General features: G+C 46.9%; 1 long non-coding RNA gene across 1 annotated transcript; it reads right to left on the reverse strand.

Moving 5' to 3' along the window:
* Positions 1–3,083: 3,083 nt before the first annotated feature.
* On the reverse strand, positions 3,084–7,259 carry LOC123728257 (uncharacterized). The gene is made up of 2 exons (XR_006760176.1): positions 7,135–7,259; positions 3,084–3,616 (listed from the first exon to the last, which is right to left on the reverse strand). It is a non-coding gene; the product is annotated as an uncharacterized lncRNA (long non-coding RNA).
* Positions 7,260–9,839: the final 2,580 nt, after the last annotated feature.

Consider the following 9,839-nt stretch of genomic DNA (forward strand, 5'->3'; position numbering starts at 1 on the left):
GTTTTCAGGGAGGGAGGATGATAAGTGGGGAGGGAGCGTGGAGAGAGGGGCTAGCATTAGTGCTTGTGATCCATAATAGCTGTACTCTAAGACTCACTACTCTCCTGGATGCTAGGGAACGGGAGGAACAGCCACTTTCCCACTGTAAGCGCCACTAAAAGGATCTTTACCAGGAACTGCTTTGCATTTGGTTGTGGCAGCATTCCTTTGGGTGTATGCTCTAGATAAATGCACCGACGCAATAAGTCGACGTCTTGCTCCCCTTGCGTCCATTAGTTCACAGTACTACGTGTGTGACGCCTTTATATCTGCTGTGCTCTGTGTTTCCCTACACTGCGTTTGTGTCCATTTTATTGGGTCAATAGCGGAACTAGACAATAATAGCAGTGTCATGACAGCGTCCTCTTAAAACACTGCACCCTCCCATCGTCGACGTCACGGCTCCCCTTGAACCTTGTTTCCTGTCAGCACTTCCTGTCATTAAGAACTTTCAGACGCACCACCCTTCGGAACGGAAGGAGAGACGGATGGATGGATGCTGGATGGATGGTTGCTAGATGGATGGATGCTGGATGGATGGATGCTGGATGGATGGATGCTAGATGGATGGATGCTGGATGGATGGTTGCTAGATGGATGGATGCTGGATGGATGGTTGCTAGATGGATGGATGCTGGATGGATGGATGGATGCTGGATGGATGGATGCTGGATGGATGGATGCTAGATGGATGGATGCTGGATGGATGGATGCTGGATGGATGGATGCTGGATGGATGGATGCTAGATGGATGGATGCTGGATGGATGGATGCTGGATGGATGGATGCTGGATGGATGGATGCTAGAGTGCTATTGACGTAAAGAGTAAAGAGGAGAAGTCAAGGTACACTGGCTTTCATTAAGAAAGTACTACATCTTAGTTGCGTCTCTTGAGAGCAGTCTCTTTCTCCAAACCTCCACTCGAGTGCCATCAGTAATCCCTTGTCGCTCCCGGGCAGGCAGGCTCTCTCATCACAGTGAAGAGAGCGGTATTGATAGGTGTCAAACTCTCCGTGGGATGCCTGTCACTCTTTATAGAGCTCTGATTGGCCCGTGTCACAACAGATCACCCTCACACCCAGCAGCAGCGCAGTTTATTATTAGGAGCCCAACTTGAAGGCGGACATTTTGGCTGAAAGTGTTTTTAATGAACTAGCAGAAAGCAGTAAAAACAAGCTGCTTTGCACCATTGCCCCTGGCAGGGGATTACCTTAACAACATCAGTGCTCTGAAAGGAGGAAGGTTGCTTGATAGGTGGCCATTTTGGGTCAAAGACTTTTTAAATAAACCAAAAGGAAGCAGTGACAAACTGTTGCTTTGTCCTATTGCCCTGGCACCTTAAAGGATCTTAGCGACATAGCCCTTTGACATGAGAGATCTTGCTTGATAGGCAGCTCTTTTGGCTTTGATTAGGGAATGAACCAAAAGTTAGCAGGAAGCAGTGACAACTCGCAGCTTTGCACCATTGCCTTGGCGGGGGCTAGCTAGCTTGATAGGCGACCATGTGGCTCGTCAATAGCAGACCCAGAGTCATGCTTGAGTGTGTTTGCACTAACCTGGTTGTTTGCGCACACATGGGATAATTAGCGTAATGAGTTATTTATAGTCGGCTGTGGAATTGCCAGGCAACCCGGGGGGGCTGATTAAGCCACTTGCCAATCACTTATTTATGGCTTCCTGGAGGTGAATAACTTGTCTGTCTTTGTGTGGAGCGCCATGGCAACACAACAGGAAGATGGTCCTGTGGAGAGGAAGTGGAACCCTGTGATAGTATCACTTGTCTCTCAGTCACTATGAAGTTTTCAACGTGGTTACACACATGCACGGACACACACACGCAAATCACTTTAATCAAAACAAGCCCTCCTTGAACTTACTAGACCTCATAAAAGGTGTTTATGTAAAATGGTGTTATTTATAATTGGAGCGACTCTTGAGGAGTGGAATGCTACCAAAATGTGATTCACATTCAGTGTTGTTATGAATGTGAGGAAACTGCTGCTGTGTGACAGAAACAGTTCTACATCATATTCTCACTTCCTCAAAACCCCCGGCTTGGCACTTTCTAGTTGTAATTAGAGAGTAGGAAGGCCTCAGTGTCAATGTTCACCAGTCTACGTCTATGGTGTTTCCCAAACCTCTCCTCGAGTACCCTCTGCCAGTTCAACATATTTGATCTATTGCAGTACAAGCACACCTAGTCAGATAAATATCAAACATTAGCTGAGGTGTGCTTGTACTGGAACAGATGAAATACATGGAACGGCCGGGAGGTATTTTTACAAGTGGTTTGGGAAACACCATAGACGTAGACTGGTGAACGTTGACACTGAGGCCTTCCTACTCTCTAAAAACAACCAGAAAGCGCCGACCCAGCAGTTTGAAAAGTGGTTTGTGAAACCCAGCTCTTGTTGACATCCTCTCTCTAGTCTCCTAGTACATGATATTTTAGTAACAGCCTACCAGTAAAATCTGATGGATGGATGTACACTCATTTGAACTCCACTGCTTACACAATGAGTAAATAGCTGCGTGTGACAGACCAGTCACTCACACCCTCTCTGATACACACATAACAAGACATAGTAGACATTTTTTTAAAGACATTTGTTTCCAGGTATCCAATGTCTCCCCACCTTCTGGAGGAACTCCACAGAAACACTGGAAATAGCCTGAAACAACCCACTTCAAAGTCAGTCTGGGCACTCTGACCACTTTTACCGTCAGTATCTTGAGCTTTCCCCACAATTCCCATCTGAGTTGAGAGTGTTATTAGTGTTGTGTTGATTGGCACGGCAACTCTGTGCTTTTGACATCAGTGGCCTGGATTGACTCAAACATGCCGCGAGCCATCAGTCCCATCATGCATTGGGTTGGCCCCTGGGGCGTGGCCTCAGCTCAGCCTGCTGTCTAGAGTTGCCACATCCATCATTATCTCAACTGAACACACACACACACACATCTAAACACACACACACAGCTGAACACACACACACACAGCTGAACACACACACACACAGCTGAAGACACACACACACAAGAGTGGAGGTTACCACTGACAGAGTTTATAACGGACAGAGCCGTGATAAAATGCTTGAATATGGGTTGAATAAAGACGGCTTTATTTAATACTAAATCGTAAAGAGGTTGGGAGGATATGTCTAAATTAACACATTTTGAAATAGCCAGAAACCCAGAATGAGGTTTCTAGCTATTCAATCAGTCCATTCAATCCCACCAGTCCTGATTGAATAGGCCTCACAGATTAAGTTCAAACCAGGTTGTCCCTTGATGGTAAGAGGAATCTCTCTCTCTCTCTCTCTCTCTCTCTCTCTCTCTCTCTCTCTCTCTCTCTCTCTCTCTCTCTCTCTTTTCGTTGTCTGGCAGTGACCCTTACGTCATGTTTCCGTTGCTCAATGAGAGCGTGTCATGTGTCACATGCAGTCCAGGCACCCATGTCATCACTGGGACAGACACATTGTTGTTCTTTTCCCCGTCCGGCCCCCCCTCTGCGGGGGTTTCAGCCCGCTGAACGATACAGCCGGAGGGTAGAGGGGGCATTCTCTCTGTGTCTGTCTGAAAAGAGGAACAGCAGTCAGGTACAAGGTGAACAGAAGATGTAGACTCAATTAGAATTCCAGTTCATTCAAGTCCTGCATTAATGGGTGTTAACAATAGAGTAGAATTGCAGAACAGCAGGGTTGGTACCAATTCAGTTTAACTGAGAATAACTGAAATTTCTATTCAACAATTGAAAAGTGCCCTGTTCCATAGCGAATGGCTAATACTCTACCCTGGTATAGTGTTATTCTACCCTCTCTACCCCACTCTGTATCTACCTCTGTCACAGTCCTGTACTGTGCCTCTTCTTCTCTCCTATTTGAATAATAGTCATCATCCCTCCATCCTCGCCTCTCCTTCCCCCTCCACCCCTCCCACCCTTCTCTCTCTTCTGTAATGACGGGTCTCTGGGGACATGGCCCCCGCACGCCATGTTGGTTGAAAGCTGCTGATGTGTCCTGAATCCCCCAGCTGCCCCGGCACACTAATCCCTCCAAACACACAATACAGGGAGACCTATGACATCATCCTGGATCCACCTGCCCCACCCTGACCCGACTCTCTCTCTCTCTCTCTCTCTTTCTCTCTCTCTCGCTTTCTCTCTCTCTCTTTCTCTGTCTCTCTCTCTCTCTTTCTCTCTCTCTCTTTCTCTGTCTCTCTCTCTTTCTCTCTCTCTCTCTTTCTCTCTCTCTCTTTCTCTGTCTCTCTCTCTCTCTCTCTCTCTCTCTCTCTCTCTCTCTCTCTGTATCTCTCTCTCTCTTTCTCTCTCTCTCTCTCTGTCTCTCTCTTTCTCTCTCTCTCTTTCTCTCTTTCTCGCTCTCTGTATCTCTGTCTCTCTCTCTGTATCTCTGTCTCGCTCTCTCTTTGTCTCTCTATCTCTTTCTCTCTCTTTCACTCTCTCCCTCTCTCTCTATATATATATATACTGCTCAAAAAAATAAAGGGAACACTAAAATAACACATCCTAGATCTGAATGTATGAAATAATCTTATTAAATACTTTTTTCTTTACATAGTTGAATGTGCTGACAACAAAATCACACAAAAATAATCAATGGAAATCCAAATTATCAACCCATGGAGGTCTGGATTTGGAGTCACACTCAAAATTAAAGTGGAAAACCACACTACAGGCTGATCCAACTTTGATGTAATGTCCTTAAAACAAGTCAAAATGAGGCTCAGTGGTGTGTGTGGCCTCGACGTGCCTGTATGACCTCCCTACAACGCCTGGGCATGCTCCTGATGAGGTGGCGGATGGTCTCCTGAGGGATCTCCTCCCAGACCTGGACTAAATCATCCGCCAACTTCTGGACAGGCTGTGGTGCAACGTGGCGTTGGTGGATGGAGCGAGACATGATGTCCCAGATGTGCTCAATTGGATTCAGGTCTGGGGAACGGGCAGGCCAGTCCATAGCATCAATGCCTTCCTCTTGCAGGAACTGCTGACACACTCCAGCCACATGAAGTCTAGCATTGTTTGCATTAGGAGGAACCCAGGGCCAACCGCACCAGCATATGGTCTCACAAGGGGTCTGAGGATCTCATCTCGGTACCTAATGGCAGTCAGGCTACCTCTGGCGAGCACATGAAGGGCTGTGCGGCCCCCCAAAGAAATGCCACCCCACACCATGACTGACCCACCACCAAACCGGTCATGCTGGAGGATGTTGCAGGCAGCAGAACGTTCTCCACGGCGTCTCCAGACTCTGTCACGGCTGTCACATGTGCTCAGTGTGAACCTGCTTCATCTGTGAAGAGCACAGGGCGCCAGTGGCGAATTTGACAATCTTGGTGTTCTCTGGCAAATGCCAAACGTCCTGCACGGTGTTGGGCTGTAAGCACAACCCCCACCTGTGGACGTCGGGCCCTCATACCACCCTCATGGAGTCTGTTTCTGACCGTTTGAGGAGACACATGCACATTTGTGGCCTGCTGGAGGTCATTTTGCAGTAGTCTGGCAGTGCTCCTCCTGCTCCTCCTTGCACAAAGGCGGAGGTAGCGGTCCTGCTGCTGGGTTGTTGCCCTTCTACGGCCTCCTCCACGTCTCCTGATGTACTGGCCTGTCTCCTGGTAGCGCCTCCATGCTCTGGACACTACGCTGACAGACACAGCAAACCTTCTTGCCACAGCTCGCATTGATGTGCCATCCTGGATGAGCTGCACTACCTGAGCCACTTGTGTGGGTTGTAGACTCCGTCTCATGCTACCACTAGAGTAAAAGCACCGCCAGCATTCAAAAGTGACCAAAACATCAGCCAGGAAGCATAAGAACTGAGAAGTGGTCTGTGGTCACCACCTGCAGAACCACTCCTTTATTGGGGGTGTCTTGCTAATTGCCTATAATTTCCACTTGTTGTCTATTCCATTTGCACAACAGCATGTGAAATTTATTGTCAATCAGTGTTGCTTCCTAAGTGGACAGTTTGATTTCACAGAAGTGTGATTGACTTGGAGTTACATTGTGTTGTTTAAGTGTTCCCTTTATTTTTTTGAGCAGTGTATATTGGTTTGTTTCTCTGTCTGTCTGTATTTCCCTCTCTCTCTCTCCACTGTTTCTCTCTCTCTTTCCCCCTCCCTCGCTCCTTCCCTCCCCAGAGAAGACTAATTGTTATTATCTCAATGGGTGTATCTGCAGGGATAAACCAGCTTACCCACACATTTTATTCAATGGTGACAAATCCAGCATGGTAGACCAGTGTGTATGGGGAAGGATACTACACTGTATATCAACTATAGTGGCTTTGTTGATTTTCATTTACAGTTCATTCAGTCAGTTTATGTACTGACCGATATGCCAGTGCTATTGTGCAGACACATTTCTCGCAGTAGGAGTGCTGATCTGGTGTCAGTTTTGCCTTTTAGATCATGGACAAGGGGACCTGATCCTAGATCAGCACTCCTACTCTGCACCATAGCTTTGTTTCTTGTGGGTTTCAGTGGAGGGAAAGTTATCTGCTGAAATAGAACATTGGCACAAAACATCAAATTAATAGAATGTCATTAAATAGACTAGAACCTTCCAAAGCAAGTGTATAATTAAGCAATAAGGCATGAGGGTGTGTGGTATATGGCCAATATACCACGGCTAAGGACTGTTCTTCGCACAACGCAAAGCAGAGTGCCTGCATACAGCCCTTAGCCGTGGTATATTGGCCATATACCACAACCACCCAAGGTGCCTTATTGCTATTATAAACTGGTTACCAACGTAATTAGCAGTAGAATTAAATGATTTGTCATACCCATGGTATACAGTCTGATATACCACGGCTGTGAGCCAATCAGCATTCAAGGCTAGACCATTATACAATATCTCAGAACTTGTTAGAGTAACCAGGTCGGCCTGCTTCTCATTACCAGGGGCCTTGTAAGAGCTACCGGGTCTCTGAAACACACATACACTGACACACACATGCACACACACACACACACATACAGTGACACACAAATACAGTAACACTCACACACATACACACAGAAAGAAAAAGAGAGAAATGTAGATACACACACACACATACGCACAGACTCACCCTGGATCAGCTCTCTGCTAATTTGAGACATGGTTTAAAACGTTGTTGAGCGGAAAATACTGGGTGTCAGCTCAGTGGCTCGTATAAACGTCCTCTTGAACTTCCTGTATCAGCAGCTTACAGACCTAGCCTGCCAGAGGGAGGGAGGGAGGGAGATGCAGAGTGAGAAATAGAGAGAGAGAGGGAGAGAGAGGGAGAGCAAGGGGGAGAGAGAGAGGGAGAGAGATGGGAGGGGGAGGGGTGGAGGGATGGAGAGCGATAGGAGAGAAAGAAGGGGAGAGAGATGGGAAGTAGAGAGAGAGAGAGAGAGAGAGAGACAGGATGAAGCAGACTGATGACAGAACCAGTCATGCTTGACTACTCACTCCAGTACACAGTGTGTTCCTATTCTTGTGTTATCTATACAGACCTTTCCTCTGATGGATGTATTAACTCATCACCTAGTCAGCAGAGTTACTGGGACTTCATCATAGCCTCTACTCATGTGTGGCATCTCTATTTTGAATGGGTCTTTGTCTTTGAGACAGCTCCTTTCAGAAATAATGGCAGGAGCGTTAACACAACACAAATGTGTTAGTCTTACATTCCTTGTTAGGACTGTCTATTTTTTTCATTTTGGGGGGTTGGCGGCATTTAACATTTAGCAGTATTGTACGTGTCGTGCCTATAAACTGAACATGCCTTCTGCAAACCCTCAAGAGACTCTGACATTATCAACCGTTTAACAAGCTAACAACATATCTCTGTTGAATTTTCTTGTGTGTGGAGGTTGAACCTTGTAAATGGCCTTGAATCTGGGTTCGCTAGCCTTTCTCACTTGCTTGGCTTGCTCTCTCTCTCTCTCTCTCTCTCTCTCTCTCTTTATCTCCTCTCCTCTCCTGCTGTTTTGCCTCTCACTCCTGCCCTCTGGGCAGTGTGTCTCCCTGCTTGCCCGTGGACAAACTCCTTTCAGTTCTCCCCAATGGTTCCCTCTCCCCGCTGATACACACACACACACACACACACACACACACACACACACACACACACACACACACACACACACACACACACACACACACACACACACACACACACACACACACACACACACACACACACAGATACACTAAGTAATTCCCTCCCCTCACTGACGTACACTCACACCCACAAATACACCCACAGAAACCCTCTTTGCGATTACCTCTCCTCTCTGACACACACACAGACCGTGTGTCACACTCTTTTCTCTGCATGCTCCGGCGGAATGTTAGTGGCACATGGACATTGCCAAGGCAACGGCAGGTCAGGCAGAACAGAGCAGAGAACAGAGTAGAGCAGAGCTCTCTCTCTTTCTCTCTTTCTCCCTCTTTCTCTCTCTCTCTTTCTTTCTCTTTCTCTCTCTCTCTTTTTCAGCTTGTCAATGTCAACCTGTGTGTTACACAGAGAAAAAATCAGTTTCTCTTCTTTCTATCATTCTCCCCAGTTTCTCTTCTCTTCTCTTCTCTCTCTTCTCTCTATCACTCCCTGCAGCCTCTCCTCTCTCTTCTGTATCATTCCCCCAGTCTCTCTTCTCTTCCTGTCTTTCTTCACTACAATTCCTCCTCTCTCACTGTGATGAGTGCAACATGTAATGGTTTTGTGATTTTCTATTGAACCAACAAACTGGGATCGAAATTCAATTATCTCCCTCTACCTCTCCATCCTTCTCCCCCCCTCCCTCTCCCTCTCCCCCTCCTCTCCTCTCTCTCCCTCCTCTCCCTTTCTCTCCTTCTATTCTCTTCTCTCTCTTTCTCATCACAGCTGAGTCACACTAACCACACCAGAATCACACTCCTCTACCTGCCATCATCCCTCCCCTCTCTCTCTCTCTCTCTCTTTCTTTTGCTCTCTCCCTCTCTCTCTTCTCCCTGTCTCTCTCTCTCTCTCTCTCTCTCCCAGTGACCTTCACTGTGTTCTATCACCACTAAATGAAGAGCAAGGAGGGATATATCTAATCAAATCAAATTGTATTTGTCACGTTACAGTGAAATTCTTACTTACAAGCCCTTAACCAACAGTGCAGTTTTATGAAAAATAAGGGTTAAGAAAGTAAGTCTGAAGTAAGTCTGAAGTAAAAAAGAAAGAAAGAAAAGAAAAAAGAAAAACAGAAATACTTGGAGGCCGAGCAGTTGCCATACCAGGCGGTGATGCAACCAGTTTTCGATGGTGCAGCTGTCTAACTTTTTGAGGATCTGAGGACCCATGCCAAATGTTTTCAGTCTCCTGAGGGGGAATAGGTGTTGTCATGCCCTCTTCATGACTGTCTTGGTGTGTTTGGACCATGATAGTTTGTTGGTGATGTGGACAGCAAGGAACTTGAAGCTCTCAACCTGCTCCACTACAGCCCCGTCGATGATAATGGGGGCATGCTCGGTCTTCCTTCTCCTGTAGTCCACAATCATCTCCTTTGATCAATCATCTCCTTTGATCACGTTGAGGGAGAGGTTGTTATCCTGGCACCACACTGCTAGGTCTCTGACCTCCTCCCTATAGGCTGTCTTATCATTGTCGATGATCAGGCCTACCACTGTTGTGTCGTTGGCAAACTTAATGATGGTGTTGGAGTCATGCTTGGCCATGCAGTCATGGGTGAACAGGGAGTACAGGGGAGGACTGAGCACACACCCCTGAGGGGCCCCCGTGCTGAGGATCAGCGTGGCAGATGTGTTGTTATCTGCCCTTAC

The sequence above is a fragment of the Salmo salar genome, chromosome ssa17, assembly GCF_905237065.1.
Source record: "Salmo salar chromosome ssa17, Ssal_v3.1, whole genome shotgun sequence".
Lineage (NCBI taxonomy): Eukaryota > Metazoa > Chordata > Actinopteri > Salmoniformes > Salmonidae > Salmo > Salmo salar.